This window comes from Herpailurus yagouaroundi, unplaced genomic scaffold (genome assembly GCF_014898765.1).
Source record: "Herpailurus yagouaroundi ecotype Mexico unplaced genomic scaffold, PumYag 250, whole genome shotgun sequence".
NCBI classification, from domain to species: domain Eukaryota; kingdom Metazoa; phylum Chordata; class Mammalia; order Carnivora; family Felidae; genus Herpailurus; species Herpailurus yagouaroundi.
Window position 1 is genome coordinate 12,232,254 of NW_024412467.1, and position 16,500 is coordinate 12,248,753.

Genomic DNA, 16,500 nt, shown 5'->3' on the forward strand with positions numbered 1-16,500 from the left:
AAGGGAGGGGGGAGGGAGGAAGGGAGGAAAGGAGGGAGGGAGAAAACTAGGGTGGATGGGTAGAAATAGAAGCAAAAGAAAAGGCTGAAGCGAGGATGGCTGGAGAGGTCACAGGGTAAATGTCACTGGCGACGGAAAGGAGCCACCAAGAGATCACCAAAAGAAGGACGCTGGGGATCTTAAGTAGTAGACATTAGATAGGCTTAACATGTTATATATCTTTAAATGAAATCTTACGATGTTTGGCTCTGTGGTGAGGGATGTGCAATTCTTCTCAATTCCTTTATGAAAAGGTCAGTAATTTTGTGTATTTGTATTTCAGACCCCCAAAAGGAATTTAGCTGGAGAGGAGCCTGTAAGAAACCTTCAGCTGTGGAAGGGCTTCCCCAGCACAGTCACGGGAAGGGTAGGCGGGTCAGCTGGCTGGAGCATGAAGTGACGTGCCGGGGGGGGGGGGGGGGGGGCACCACCACTTTTTTAGAAGGAAAAAAAACAGGAGACACAGGGGGGGCCGCCCCCCCCCCCCTGCCGCCCTGTAGGACGTGCGCACCTGGTCTCGCAGATTCCATACGAGCGCCAAGGAGTTTCACGCGGGGGTTTCTTAGATTTGTCACTTAGACCACGTGGCTACCACTGAAGGACAGATCAGAGTGGTCAAGGTTGGCGACAGGGAGACAGATTAGACTTTTATTTTACAACAAAACTCATCCAGGTGATGGATGAGGAAGGCAGAACAGGATCGTGGTGGGGGGGGGGGGTGAAAGAAACGCACGGGTGTGGGAACTTTGCAGAGGACAGAAGCAGCAAGCTGTCGTGATTGGCTGGATTGACTTCAGATGAGAGAAGCGCGTCAGGGACACTTCTTAGGCTTCATAGAATGGCTACTGTTGACACATTAAAAAAAAAAAAGAAAAGACAAAGCACATTTGGAGAAAAGCAATTGGGGACGCCTTGCTTCCGTTGTTGCTTTCTGTTTCTTTTTTGTGAAAAGCTATGAGCTCTTTTTTGAAGTTTTGTTTGCAACATTTAGGGGGCAAAAATTTATAGAGCTGTTTAGCAAGGGGCTGGATATCTGGTCTATGGTTTGGGAAGGAAGCAAAGAAATCATTAGGATAGAGGCAAATAAGTGAGAGGGAAGAAATGGGTTTGCCCCTGGGAAAGAAGAATGGAGGGTCAAGAATGACGCCCTTGGAGGGGTGCCCGGGTGGCTCAGTCAGTTAAGCGTCCGACTTCGGCTCAGGTCATGATCTCGTGGTTTGCAACTTCGATCCCCGAGTCGGGCTCTGGGCTGACCGCTCAGAGCCTGGAGCCTGCTTTGGATTCTGTGCCTCCCTCCCCTGCTCACGCTCTGTCTCTCTTTCTCAAAAAAAAACATTAAAAAAAAATTTTTTTTAATGATGCCCTTGGAAAGTGATGTTTGGAGATACAGATGTGACTCTAGGGTGTGTGGCTTGTGTTACTGGTTCATGACGACCTGATTATTTAAGTCGGCACCTTCAGCTGCAAAAACAGAGACTCATTCAATTTATCTCAGGAAAAGTGGGATGGCTCAGTCGGTTGAGCGTCCGACTTTGGCTCAGGTCATGATCTCACAGCTCGTGAGTTCAAGCCCCGTGTCAGGCTCTGGGCTGACAGCTCAGAGCCTGGAGCCTGCTTCGGATTCTATGTCTCCCTCTCTCTCTGCCCCTAACCCACTTGCATTCTGTCTCTGTCTCTCTCAAAAATAAATAAACATTAAAAAACATTTTTTAAAAAAAGTGGGGTTTATTGGAAAGGTCATGTAGACCAGAACCCAGCGTGTAGAGCTCAGCAGATGAGGCAGGTCTAGGGGTGCCTGTCTCTCTCCAACCCCATTTCTCTCTGTGAATCCTCTATACTATCTCAGTACCAACCAGATTTATTAGCTCTTTTTTAGGACTAACTACCCCAAGACTTAGAAGATGTATAAATGTCTTGGAACCGTAGGCAAAAAGTCACATATGTGTTCGTTTGTACATTTCCCTGGGGGAGAGAGTCCACACTTTTATACGCTTCTCAGAGCGATCCCAGATACAAAGGAAGCCTTCAGACCTCCTCGTCTCTCTCTCTCTCTCTCTCTCTCTCTCTCTCTCTCTCTCCCTAGGCAGAGGCAAGCTCCGGGGTGCCTCAGCCCCAACTCAGCCCGATCATATCCTTTCACTACCAGATCTATCTATTGCAAATTACAAAATTCTTTTCATTTTTGTTAGTTCAGATGGGTCGAGCGTTTTCTGCCTGAGGCCAAAGGCGATTGGAGAAGGCCAGCACGGCTGAATAGTGACAAACGTGAAGCAAGTTTTCCTAAGTAGGAGGTTAGGCAAGGCAGTTTCCTTTCGAAGAGAGACAGTAGAGCCAGGATCTCAGGAAAGGGTTGGCCTTTCCTGAAGCATGGCCACTAGCCCTTCAGGGCAAATAGATTCTGTATCAGGCACCCTGGCTGGAATGATCACCCCCTGGCCGACTGAAACGGGCTGATAGTAAGCTGGAAAGAAATCGCTGATGGAATTCTATGGAAACTGTTCCTTGCCTTATCTTTTCTACCCTTTCGGTCAGTAAAAGCATATCAAACATGAATATCAAATCTGCATTTATCAGAAAGCTGGGGACACCCTATAGCATGCTGGAGGACAGATCTCAGTCTCCAAAAGACCTTGGCAGCCTGGAGTCATGATTTGAATCAAAGACGATGCGATTTGGTGCAACTGAATGTGAAATACTGTATTTAGAATTTTTTTTAATGTTTATTTATTTTTGAGAGAGAAAGAGAGACAGAGCATGGGGGTGGAGAGGGGCAGAGAGAGGGAGACACAGAATCCGAAGCAGGCTCCGGGCTCCGAGCTGTCAGCACGGAGTCCAACGTGGGGCTCGAACTCACGAACTGTGAGATCGTGACCTGAGCCGAAGTCGGAGGCTCAACCACCTGAGCCACCCAGGAGCCCCTAAAATACTGTATTTAGAAGGATTAAAATCAAACACGTACCTGCAACATCAGGAAGAGGAGGCCGAACCATAGTGTCAAATAATCTCTCGCCAACTTGAGCCACTAGCATAAAATGATTGCGGAGAAGAAAAGAAAAAAAAACAACCACTTTGTATTAATAAAGGTTTCAATGCCCAGACCCAAGTGAAATGGTCCATTCGTCATTGACTAGACAGTATTTATCTACATGTAATACTTGCTTCCTGGGGCCATATTAAAAAAAAAAAAAAAAGCGTTGGAAGACTTTTCTTCTTTAGAGCAGTTCTAGGTTTGCAGCAAAATTGACGGGTGGTGCAGAGATTCCCCTTACCCACCCCCCCCTTGCTTCCACACATGAAGAGCCTCCCCCATTACCAACGTCCCCCACCAGCGTGGGAGAACGGCTGAAATCAATGAACCTACATCGATCGTCACGTCAATATCACTCAAGGTCCACAGTTTACATTACAGTTCACCCTCGGTGCTGCGCTTTCCAGGGGTTTCTGGGACCACGCAGGCCCTTTCTGGGACCATGCAGGCCCTTAGGCTGGCCTGCCCCAGCTTTGATTTGGATTTCTTCCTAAGGTATTTTCTCTCCTCTTTGCTGGCCCACACTCTATCCCTTCCGGTCCCTGAGCAAATGATGCCTTTCCTTCTGCACCCGGCCGGGTTCTACCGCCTGACCTCCAGTTACGTTGGAGAGCCCTGGACACAGCCCTGGACCCAGCCCTGGCCTTTGTCACCTTGCAATCCCACCTCCCTCCACCCTCCGAAACAGACTCCTACAAGTTGCAGGGAGCAATCACGAGGGCTGGCTCTTTAGTCTTCACGGCGCCCACCACACAAGAAACTGGGGCACGGGGTCGAGTCTCAAAGTAAGTGACTGGCAGAGTCAGGGTTCAGACTCCACGTATTTGACCCTCGAGGCGTGTCGAGCCCCGGTCCACTTTTTCAGTCCCTCTGTGAGCTCTGCCAGGACGAAGTCCCAGAAACCAGTCTTAGAATGGCCCGTTCTGTCTCTTTGGAAGTCTCTATGTTGCCACTTAAGTTGTCAGCCCTTGTTTCCTCGGTCCACAGCACCTGGCTGTCTCTCTCTCTCTCTCTGCCCTTCCCTGCTCCCACTCACCCTCCCTCACATACAGAGTCAGCTCATGACAAAACGAGTTGTTTTTACTTTGGCACCTCATCTGAGTCTGTGACCTTCACTCGAAGAACACCATGAGAGACGGATAAGTTTTGGCTACAGGTCGGAAAGGACGGACGTTTGCCGCCCTGATGGCGCGGCTTATCAGACAAGCTCGTCACATAAATCTGCACAACTCCTACATCATCACTGATACCAACTTGCTTTCAAACCCAGCTGTGACTGTCCAAAGATTCGTACATTTCTTTGCCCAGGGGATGCAATTTAGCCACATCAGAAATTGGGTAAACTGGGGCGCCTGGGTGGCTCAGTCGGTTAAGCCTCTGACTTCCGCTCAGGTCGTGATCTCACGGTTCGTGGGATCGAGCCCCGCGTCCGGCTCTGTGCTGACAGCTCAGAGCCTGGAGCCTGCCTCGGATTCTGTGTCTCCCTCTCTCTCTGCCCCCTCCCCCACTCACATCTGTCTCTGTCTCTCTCTCTCTCTCTCTTTCAAAAAATAAATAAACATTAAAAAAAATTTTTTAAGAAATTGGGTAAACGGCATATGTGGGAACCATGTAACTGAAAAAAAAAATTAGACAAAGTCCTCCACGGGCACAGGCTGGTCAAGAAGGTGCTCAGACATTAGAAGAAATCACGGGAGTATCATTTTGAACTTGCCGGTGGTATAGACCGTGTATGGGGGAACAGGAGGCAGAGACCGATCATGGCAGGGTAAGGGGGGCCATCAGATGAAGTTGGCATGGCCGTGGAAAGCAGTGAGATTTGAAAAGACCAAGTGCGATACCCAGCAGAGCCAAATGCTCCTGCCGAGTAAATGAGAGTCTGGGGTGGACCCATCCTTCCCCTGACAGCAAAGAGACAGGGTAGGAGCGCCGGTCTGAGGCAGGACTTCAGCCAAACCCGGGGCTCCAGGAGTCCCCAGGGACAGGAGGCTGGCCTCGGATGGCAGAGCGTATCAACACTGAATCGTCGCCATTCCCTTCCTCAAACCCACAGGCAAGGCCAAGTGTATGCTTTCAGGCTAATGAGCTCTCAGAATGCCAAACTAAACTTCATTTGCTGTTTGAAAGATTTTTCCATTTCTGGCCCTGGTGAAAGACCCGGCGGTTTCACCCAGAGCTCTTCCTACAGTGAGAACAATTAACCCAAAGCAAACTACGTGCCCTAGGTTATCAGAGCCCCCATAGAATGGGCACACGAGTCCCCAAGGCAGGCCGAGAGTCAGGCCAGGGGCACATCTGCTCGTTTTCCCTTCCAAAATAACCGTGGCACTAAGATCCTGTCCGCGCCTGCCAAGAAAGCACTGCCCAGTAACTGGCCGTGGCCAGCGGTGACCACACAGGGCGACCCAAGTAGCAATTCAGGGTGATGTCCCCAGACAACGGTAACGTACACTAAGTCGTAACACATTTCAGACTTCTGTGGCCGGAGTGTACTTAAATAAAAATTACCCTTGGAGAGCGTAACGAGAACTTGGTCTCTTTTAAGGGCTATGATCTACTTAATTGATTCAACAACATCTCTCCCTCACGCGACTACCCACCCAGTCACAGAGGGGACCCGGATGATGCGGGCTAACTTCCCTAGCCAGAGGGTGACGTCACTCACACCTCTCTTCCCCAGCATGAGGACCTGCTGGCTTCCTTTCACACACTCTCTTACCCGACACACTGTCTCCAGTATCCATGCCAGGCAATTAATCTATTTTTAAGAGGCCACTAAAATGAGAAATTATAAAAAAAAAAAAAAACTAAACTAAAAAACGAGACTGATACGTACAATCAATGACCCTTTTACTTTAATCTAAAAACAAATGTACATTAATTGGCTGGTTTTTCCTTGAGCCAACAGTGCCTGATTTCCCTCGGACCGCAGTCAACCAGGAAAGAAAGAGAAATGTCACAACATCTCCACGATTAGTTTCCTGACTAATTGTAAGAGAATCCCGGCTGAGAAGTCACCTGGGGGCTTAGCTCTTTCAACTCCTTCAACGGAATTGAAAATAATGTATGATTTTTGTGATTCTACAGACAGGTAAAATGAAGTCCAACCAACGATGTCAGCAAACACTCGAGAAAGCTCTGTCTTAAGTGCCTCCAAAAAGGGAGATTAAGGGTGAACAGTGATCTGCTCTCTAGAACCCTAGAAAGATTCAGAAGTTAGAGTATGGTTGAAGGCAGGAGGGAGGCAGGAGACTGGTTCCCATCCCCACCTATCAAGGGGTGCAGGGGTCTTATTTGGGGGGTGAAATGAACATGAAAGGCTCCAAACAAAACCACCAGGTATGGTGGAGGGCAGGGGAGTGGCACTCTACTGACATCAAGGCAATGGGTAAAAGTCCACATGCTATGGGGCGCCTGGGTGGCTCAGTAGGTTAAGCATCTGACTTCCGGACGGTTCATGAGTTTGAGCCCTGCAACGGGCTCTCTGCCCTCAGCACAGAGCCTGCTTCAGATCCTCTGTTCCCCTCTTTCTCTCTCTCTCTCTCTCTCTCTCTCTGCCCCTTCCCTGCTTGTGCTCTCTGTCTCTTTCTCTCACAAAAATAAATAAACATTTTTTTAAAAATCCACATGCTGAACCCTGAGGCCCCACTGCTACCTTGTCGGCTGCTCAGCTCTGAGAAGGCTGGCAGCCATGCAGTTACCCTAAGACAAGAAACTGGAGTATGACAGGAGGGCAGGGTATGTGCAAAGGCCCAGGGGTTGAGACAGAGCTGCAAAGTGGATGGACGGGGTGAAGAGTGAGCCGTGAGCACAGTGACTTGGGCAGAGCCAAAATAGGGAACCTGATCCTCATCTTCTAGCCTAGAAGGAGTTGCAGAGGGTTCTAGAAAGTAAAGCGACACAATCACATCAGCATTAAAAAATGCTGTTTCTTTATTTTGGGGAGGGACAGAGGGTGAGTGGGGGAGGAGCAGAGAGAGAGGGAGACATAGAATCCAAAGCAGGCTCCAGCCTCTGAGCTGTCGACCCAGAACCTGATGTGGGGCTCGAACTCTCGGACCGCGAGGTCATGACCTGAGCTGAAGTCAGACACTTGACCTACTGAGCCACCTAGGCGACCCTCACGTCAGCATTTTATTTATTTATTTTTTCAACGTTTATTTATTTTGGGGACAGAGAGAGACAGAGCATGAACGGGGGAGGGGCAGAGAGAGAGGGAGACACAGAACCGGAAACAGGCTCCAGGCTCCGAGCCATCAGCCCAGAGCCCGACGCGGGGCTCGAACTCGCGGACCGCGAGATCGTGACCTGGCTGAAGTCGGACGCTTTAACCAACTGCACCACCCAGGCGCCCCCACGTCAGCATTTTAAAAAGATCCCGTCTTTCTCCCTCTCTCTCTGTCCTTCCTGTGCCTTCTCTCTCAAAATAAAGAAATAAACATTTAAAAGAAATAAAAAGATCATTCTGCAGCAGAATGGGATGTAAATGGCTCAGGAGGGAAAATTGGGAATGTTTGGTTGGGTACGAGTGATGATATCAACTCCTCAAAGAAGGCCTAGGAGAGGGGGAGGGTTGATTGAGATGGGACGGAATACCCCGGGCAAGTTAAAACTAAAAACCAGAGTCAGCCTCCCGATGGCCTCTTATTCCAAAAGGCAGGACTCTGCACTCACGACGTCGCCCCTCCACCTTCCCGGTTAATAGACCCAGGAATGAACTGAGCTATTGATTGTGGAGAAGAGCTACCCTGTGGAGGCCAGAAGCTCCTGTGGTATTTTCGACCGCTTGCCCATCGCTTGCCAGGAAACGTCATTTAATTTTGGATTAGATGGATTTGCCAGGAAACACGCCCTTGGGTCGCAGCGCCGAGGAGCAGAGGTCGGTTTTACAATTATGAAACAGCTTTTCCAGAAGCACCGGAGGTCATCAGGCCATCTCCTTAAAGGGCAGCTATTGAAATGATACCCACACAGCCTCTCACTGGTGGGCACACCGGTGACAATGACGTGTGCGGGGGAGGAACTCTGGGCACAAGGCCGTGAGCTAGGCGGCTTGGGAGAAGAGGTTGGGGTTCCTCTGCAAACGTCAGCGGCAAGGACTGGACATCAAACTTCAAGCTGAGCCCCTGCCAAGACCCTCACTGTACCTTCCCATGGCCTGGAGAGTTCCTGGACCGTGCACGGGGTATCCAGAATTAACACTACCCCCAAGAGAACCAATTCCGATTTACTCCTCAAGATGACTTTAGCCATGACCAACCAGGCAAATGACAAAACCTGAGTGCCATTCTGGGCTCCAATAGTTTCCAGCTAGAGGAATAGTTCAACAACTCGTTTCCGGTTTGGGAACTGAAAATAAATGCCAGCTAGGATCTTCGGCCAGTCTCGGAAACAGCCCTGCCTCTGATTCGGGCCACGCCTTCATGAAGGGGGCAGGGACCTCGAAGAGGTAGTTCAACCAGCGTGGGAAACTTCCAGAGATGCCACAAAACTCAGTCAGCAAGATAAATAATACCTTCGTGCAAGATTTTAAAAATCAAAATTAAAGTGAAAAAAACCAATGATGAAGGACAGAGCAAAAGTTCATGAAAAAGTGCTGTGCTGAGTCATACTGGAGTCTGAGGCTAAAAGGAAGATCAGGGACATCAATTGTTTACATATCTTAAATGCTGATATGGTGTTCGTTATGGATAGTTTTGCATTAATTCTTATTATTAAAGGTATGTTACGGGGGCGCCTGGGTGGCTCAGTCAGTTGAGCATCTGACTTCGGCTCAGGTCATGATCTCACGGTCCGTGAGTTCAAGCCCTGTGTCGGGCTCTGTGCTGACAGCTCAGAGCCCGGAGCCTGCTTCGGATTCTATGTCTCCCTCTCTCTCTGCCCCTCCCCCACTCATATTCTTTCTTTCTCTCTCTCTCTCTCTCTTTCTCTCAAAAATAAATAAACATTTGAAAAATTAAAAAAAAACAAATAAAAATATATTACATTAAAACAGTGTAGCTTGAGTGCTGATTTTTTGGACACCTCCTTAAATCTTGAACCAGAAGCAAGCACCTTGCTTGCCTGGCTCTCAGTCCGGCCATGTGGGCAGGAATTTGGAGTTTTATACACCTTCTCTCCTAACATCATGCACCCTACCCATCCCTACACACACACACACACACACACACACATGCACGCATGCACACACGCACACGCACACACTGGCATGGAGAAATTAAAAACTGCTCTTTGGAAACATAAGCCCACAGCCCGTTCGTTCATTTGTGGAGGTTAGAGAGGGCATTCTTAAAACAACTTTTCTCGTTTATCTTTGCAAGAGTGTTGCCGTTCGCCTTTAAATACACACCTGAGATCAGCTTTCGGAACGGAGCTGTACCCTCGGGTTGTGCTCACACACAGAGAGGAGGAAAATCAATTTCAATCCCCGAAAGACGGAATTACTGGTGCAGAAGGTCACTACACGCTAGCACTGCTCAATGGGCTTGGAACAAGATCCTTGTCCGCGTTGCTTCGCTGCCCGCCCAGCGGAGGGAGGAGGGAAGACCGGAGACGCTCACGCTCACCAGGGAAGAGAAAGATGTCGCTTGTACAAGCCACAGGGTAAATACTTTAAACAGCGAAGGGGAAGAGGCGGACCCCGCGCGTGCAACGTGGAGTCGCAGACTTCTGTTTGCACCTAACGCTCTAGAGAAATTGGCCACGACTGGCTCAACCAACTGAAAATACGACTGCTGTAATTCTGTCAAGGTCACTTGTCAGGCTGGCTTATCTACTCCCCAAGGGCTGCTGCACAGATCGGCCCTACCGAAGGGACATAACTCACGGCCGGCCGTATCTCCGGGGAAACCTCCCGGGCCTGGTTGCCATTTTGCTCACGCCCTTCCCTGCTCAGGTACCAGATTCAGGCCAGCTGCCGTCTACAGCGGATACCGGCGGGGCTTGGAGCCCGGACCAGTGGTCACGGCCGTCCTGAGCCCTTCCAGATGTCCGTGGACCGGTGCCACTTCTGTCACCTCAGAGATTATTGCGAATATCTGATTGGCAAGCTCACGAACCGTAATAAGACCTGTGGCACAGAGGGGGCGGCAGAGGGAGGCGGCCAGGCCGCCCCGGGAGGCAAAGTGTCAGAGCTACGTACCTGTTCCCAGGAGCACACGCATTTTTCTCCCCGGTGGGAGGGGTAGGGTTTCGTGGAGAGAGCCGGGGCATGGAAGTCACAGAGATCTGCAGACCCAAGTCTGAATCCTGGCTCCACTCATGAGCTATGGGACCTGGGGACGTGATTTAACCTCTCTGAGGTTCGGTTACCTAATCTATAAAGTGGGGGGAAGCTAATGGATGTGAAGTGCCTGGCGCAAAGCCACCCGCGGAGCCCAGCCCCTGTTTGCAGCAAAGACTTGCCCCGGGGGTTCTGTTGTCTCACTGCCTCGTAACTGATCCCTTCAATGCCCTGAATCTGGGGGGGTTATTTTGCTTCCTGCCGTCACATTCGAGGCTTGGCCTGGCCCTCTCTGTACCAACCATTTGGGAATCGGGGACGATGGGATTGGATTGTCATAAAGGAAAAAAATACCCAGATTGGCACATCACGTTCCCAGCCAGCAGGAGGTTGGGCAGGGAGGCGGCAGCAAGAACAAAGGCGTATCTCTTACTGTCCCTTCTCCTCCTGTCCCCGTACATCGTCCCCAGGACCTGGGAAACCAAGCAAGCCACCATTCCAGCCGCATCCCAGCCAGTCAGCTGTCGTTCCGAGCTGAGTCGTGGGGAGGCATGAAGGAGATGTGGTTCTGAGTCTCAGGGAGAAGGCCGGATGCTCGTCCTTAGATCCTCTCACTAAAGAGGCGGTGTAGGAGCCCCGGAAAATGTCAACCGTACCCCTAGCATGACCGGGAGCCCTGGTATGCCTGAGCAGAAAATATGGGGACCTTTTTAAAAATATTTTTAAGCCTATTCATTTATTTTAGGAGAGAGAGAGAGAGAGAGAGCACAAGTGGGGGAGGAACAGAGAAAGAGGGAGAGAGAGAATCCCAAGCAGGCTCCATGCTATTAGCACAGAGCCTAATGCGGGGCTCGAACTCACAAACCGTGAGATCATGACCTGAGCCAAAATCAAGAGTTGGTTCCTCAACCGAATGAGCCACCCAGGCGCCCCGAGACCTTTTTTTAAACAAAAAAATCAGACTCATTTGCTGTGAGAAAGATGGTTTGGAATAACAAACGCCCATCTAAATCTAGGATATAGGACAGCCAACCTCAGTAGGCCTCCTGGGGGAGATTATTGGGAGACCTTGAATCTGACCAGTCAGGTCCTTCCTGGGATCAAGAGTCTGAAAGATGAGAGAGAAAGTCTGTATGCCCCATGTGGGCAGGGCAGGCCTCCTGCGGTGGCAGCAGGAGTATGTTCTAGGAAAAATTATGCATGCCACCTGTTCAAGATGGTAAGGCAGCCCCTTGTTCAACCGGGGCTACTACAGGAGGGGAGAGACACGGGGCTCAACTCTACCTCCAACAAGGACAAGTGGGAATTTGCAGCAAAGGAGTGGAGTGGGGGGCAGCGGTTGGAAAATTCTAAGAGAAGGCATCAGCAATGAGGCGGATTCTTGGTAGGCCAACGCCACAGAAACGCTGCTGAAGACAGCAGCTAATACCAGCATGCTCTCTCAAGAAGAGTCAGACAGCTAGGATGGGGAACTTCACTAAGCTGAATTTATAGGATGCTTGCTCAAATGGGATTCTGCAAGAATAGAGAGGGAAGCCAAGGCCCGGCCTGGACCAGCAGAAGGTTCCGAGAAGCCTAGCTAAGGTTTGGTCGAAGGAGAGCGTCTTTGTCGAGTGCCTGGGCCCTAATGTGGGTTTTAGCTCATCGCAGGGAGACAAGATGCCTCTGAACATAGCACTGCAGTGATGCCCCCGTTCTAGGAGGAGAGGAAAGGTGTTTCGAGAAGTTAACTTTTTTTTTTTAATTTTTTTTTCAACGTTTTTATTTATTTTTGGGACAGAGAGAGACAGAGCATGAACAGGCGAGGGGCAGAGAGAGAGGGAGACACAGAATCGGAAACAGGCTCCAGGCTCCGAGCCATCAGCCCAGAGCCCGATGCGGGGCTCGAACTCACGGACCGCGAGATCGTGACCCGGCTGAAGTCGGACGCTCAACCGACTGCGCCACCCAGGCGCCCCGAAGTTAACTTATTTAGGGAGCTTTTATGGGCAAGAGGGGCCTCTCCAGCTTTCCTGGGCTCAACAGCAACAAGAACAGCCACAAAGAGCCCCCGTCGACCTCTGAAAGGTAAGCCGCCCCAATGGGGGATGCAGTTGCTGAGCGAGTCCACTAGGTGGCAGAGCGAGAGTCGCATCGCCACGCAAGGGGAAAACATGGTGGTGGCCAAGGGCAATGGTGAGCCACTCAGGACCCACCAGGAATTGGGTCTATGTTTGGAATACCAGCCATTTTGGGTGGGGGACACTCGACATTAAAGATACTTTTATTGTTTTTAAGGCTGACACTGATGCCTTCGGAAGTATAGAGCCGGGGGGAGAAGAAGAACTTATACTCAAAACTTGTTAGCATTTGTAATGAATGAATGAATGAATGAATGAATAATATAATGAGCCACTTGGCAGAGATTGTTTCGGTTTAGGTGAATTAGAGCTGACGACACATTTAATCGGGTCCCAGAGATCACCATCCAAGGAGGTAAGATTATTGGTTTCTCCCTTGGTCCCGTCTGATGGAAGCAACTTCTACTTTTTTTCTTTGCACCCCGTGGCTCCCAGCCCGTGAAGAGGATTCCACTGACCGTTGGACCTGCCTCCAGTGGCCCGCCATCTCCAGCTTCTCGGACGTGGGCCCTGCCTCAGAGGGCAAAGGCAGACAAGGAAGCAGCCCCATTGCCCACGGCTGGCCCCGTATGGGCAGGGTCCTGCTGTCACTGCCGGCAGCTCTGGGGGACCCTAGACGAGGAGGAAAGAAGAATCCTAGGAACAGGGTTAACCCGAGGCCAAGTGGACAAGGAAGCAACTTCTCAAACCACCGTCCCATGGCAGACTCAGATATGCGGGAGCGGTCAACAGGGCCCTCTTCCCCCAGTGTCCCCCTCTGCTTCTCCCCAGCCTGCCTTCCCCCTTCATCCATTCTCCATGGGAAGGACAGCCAATTCTCAAGCAGTAGCAAACACTGCTATGAGTATGGTAACACTCATACTGTACAGCAGGTTTTGGAACAAATATCAACTCATTTAATTCGTTACACTCACTTAGCAGATAAGCAATTCGAGGCACCAAGAGGCTGCCTGACTTGCCTAATACCACAGAGTTAGTAAACGACAGAGCCTGGATTCCAAGTCACATCTGACCCCAAAGACCATTTTCTTTCCAGAAGAGTGTGTAGGCTGGCGTTATTGTATCGCTTTCCGTGTTGCCCCTCCCAGGACTGTTGGCGTTTAAAAAAAATTTAAAAAGGAGGAGCCCAAAAGGGGCAACACTGAAGCTGAATATAGCCGATGATCTCTTGCCCCACACGTCAACAACCTCACCCAAGCCACACTGGTTTTCCCAGTTTGGATCTTAATTCCTATAGATTATTTTTCCTTCTTGCTACACTCCATCTGGCTTCTAGATGCATTCCTTGGCTTTCTTTCTATTTCATTATAGGGATTAAGAAATGGGATGCGTTAAATATAGTTGCACAATTACAATTCAACAAATCGTAAGAGGACTTACCTGCCAAGACATCTAAGTGTCTGAGAAGCATCGGCGTGTGCCATGTCAGAGGACACGGAGATGTCACTGTCACTGACATTACAATGTGCCCACCCTATCCTCGCCTCCACTGTCAGGGCCCCATCTCTCCGGGAAACCTTCCTTCCCTTATTACAATGGTGGAATGAGTTTTCAAATGAACAACCTAAGTCAATGACCATTTTATGATCCTACATTTGGAACTTCCAATGTTTAGACTCTTTTTATTTTTTAAGGTTTATTTATTTTTGAGAGAGAGAGACACAGAGTGCGAGCAGGCAAGGGGCAGAGAGAGGGGAAGACACAGAATCTGAAGCAGGCTCCAGGCTGTCAGCACAGAGCACACGGGGCTCAAACCCACCAACCGTGAGATCATGACCTGAGCTGAAGTCGGCCGCTTAACCAACTGAGCCACCCTGGCGCCCCAATGTTTAGACTCTTGTGTTAATTTCTAAGGGCTGCTGTCACAAAGCACCACGAACTGGGTTGCTTAAAAACGATAGAAATTGATTCTCTCACAGCTCTGGAGGCTGATAGTCTGAAACCAAAGGGTTGCAGGACCACACTCCCTCCGAAGGCTCCAGAGGAGAACCCTTCCTTGCCTCTTCTAGCTCTGGTGGTTTCCAGCAATCCTGGTCATTCCTGGGCTCATAGACTCATCACCCCAACCTCAGCCTCCGCCCTCCGGCCTTCTCCTCTGTGTCTGGATCCAAATTTCCTTTTTCTCGTGGACCCTTCATTGGATTTAGGGCCCACTCCAATCCAATATGACCGCATCCTAACTCAATTACATCTACAAAGGCTCTCTTTCCAAATAAGGTCACATGCTCAGGTACTGGGGGTTAGGAATTCAATGTATCTTTGGGATGGTGGCGGGGGACGGGGGACAACTCCACCCACAACTACCTTTTCCCACATGCAGGGCAGGTATTAATGACCAATCATGAGGATTTTCTGCTGGGCAGAGGAGACATCACCATCCTGCTTCACACAACTGTCCTGGCTGAAACGCGAGGGGATCGGAGCCAGCACCTCTGGTGACCCGGACTTGCCGTCATGTGTGCCACTCAAGGGATGACTTGTGGTGACGAGCGCGTACCGGCCGCACCTTCCGAGCCCAGGGCAGGTGGGTCACCTATCCACTTTCCCCGTACGGTGCTCCGCGAGGCCGGCCCAGCAGGTACCACGGCCCGTGACCCTAGCCTTGGCTGCACAGGGGACGAGGTCCTGTTGTTATTTCTGAGCCCACGGTCCACGTGCACCATAGCATGGCTTGGTTCCAACCTCACTCCGGGCGCACGTCTCTCCTCCCTCCGCCCCCAGCAAACTGGCAATAGTGATACGCGACCATCTCACGGGGCTGCGGGGCAATTTAATTAATGTCTCCCAAGCACTCTGAGGTCTTCGGATGAAAACCGCTGTGTAAGAGCAAAATTATTATTAGTTCTCAGCCTCCTGTCCCTTGACTTCTGACACGGGCTTTTGTTGCTCCTGAGTAGGAGCCGTTTAGGGGCTGCCCAGCCGGCTCTTTTCGGGTCTGTAGGCAAATACGTACGCGTTTGCAGATTTTTTTCCCCCTTTAAAAAAAGCATTCCAGCCCTGTGGGATGTCTTGAAGCTTTTCAGTGCCTGAATTTCTCTCTCCTTGTCTCTCCTAAGTACCAGACTCTGCAAGAGTAGCTCATAAACAGGCTCCTTCGGAAAAGTGTGTGGGGGGGGAAACGGTCAATTTGAAGAAATAGCCCCTCTTGCAATGAGGAATGAAACAATATCTTCTTCTCATGCAGAATCTAAATGAACCACTAAGTGAGGTCTGTCTCCCTTGCCCAGAGGGATTCTGTACGTGTTTATGCATGGAAAGGAGAAAGGAACAGAAGACTTGCTAGCAGGGGCCAAGTTTTGCCTCCTCCCTTCACCCTAACTTCTCAGGAACCATGGAAACAAATATGCCCCTCCTAGATGATGCTTCCCTGATAGTCCTTTGTTACCTAACCGTGCGCCTGCCTGGGATCCCATGGGGAGAATGAAAGGAAGAAGTGGAAAAGAAAAAGTATGTCTGCAATGAAATGCCTGGTCTCTGAAAACAGAATGGGGCTCGTGTGTAATTTATCAAGCTCTGGGGCAACAATGTTCCCGGGCACCATTTCCTTTTCCCTGACACAGGGTCACTCCTTCCCATCCCACGCTAGCCGCACACAACCTGTGAGGCTCCCCTCAAAGGCATCCTTTGGTTCATCATAACGCTTTGTTGGCAGGGTCTGTTAGTCACCCAACGGCCGGAAGACTGTATTTTTAAAATTTGCTGAGGAGCAATTACGTCACCTGTAATCAGCCGGACCAAAGTCTAAGGGCTCAGAACCAATGAAAGAAGCAAATGTTCGTTGTGTGGCTGTAAACGCAGGAAAACATAAACACAGAGAGCTCGGATGATGCCCTCCATGTTTTCTGAATCAACCAACCGTGGACCAAACGTTGTACCAGATTCTATAAGGGAAAACCCCAGGAATATTCGGCTGGGACAGGGAAACTGAGGCAGGAGTCAGAACAGAGATGCATGAAACCAGCTTTCCCCATGCAGCATCTAGTACTGAGGCAGAACCAGAGTCCTCTTAGCTACCTCAACAGCTGGGACACATGAGGGCCTTTTCTGCGCTCTAAGATGACTAAAGTTCAACCTGTTACAGAGCGATCAAA

At 50.2% G+C, this 16,500-nt stretch overlaps 1 long non-coding RNA gene across 1 annotated transcript; it reads right to left on the minus strand.

Moving 5' to 3' along the window:
- Positions 1 to 666: 666 nt before the first annotated feature.
- Positions 667 to 3,144, minus strand: LOC121020569 (uncharacterized). The gene is made up of 2 exons (XR_005786195.1): positions 2,999 to 3,144; positions 667 to 884 (listed from the first exon to the last, which is right to left on the minus strand). It is a non-coding gene; the product is annotated as an uncharacterized LOC121020569 (long non-coding RNA).
- Positions 3,145 to 16,500: the final 13,356 nt, after the last annotated feature.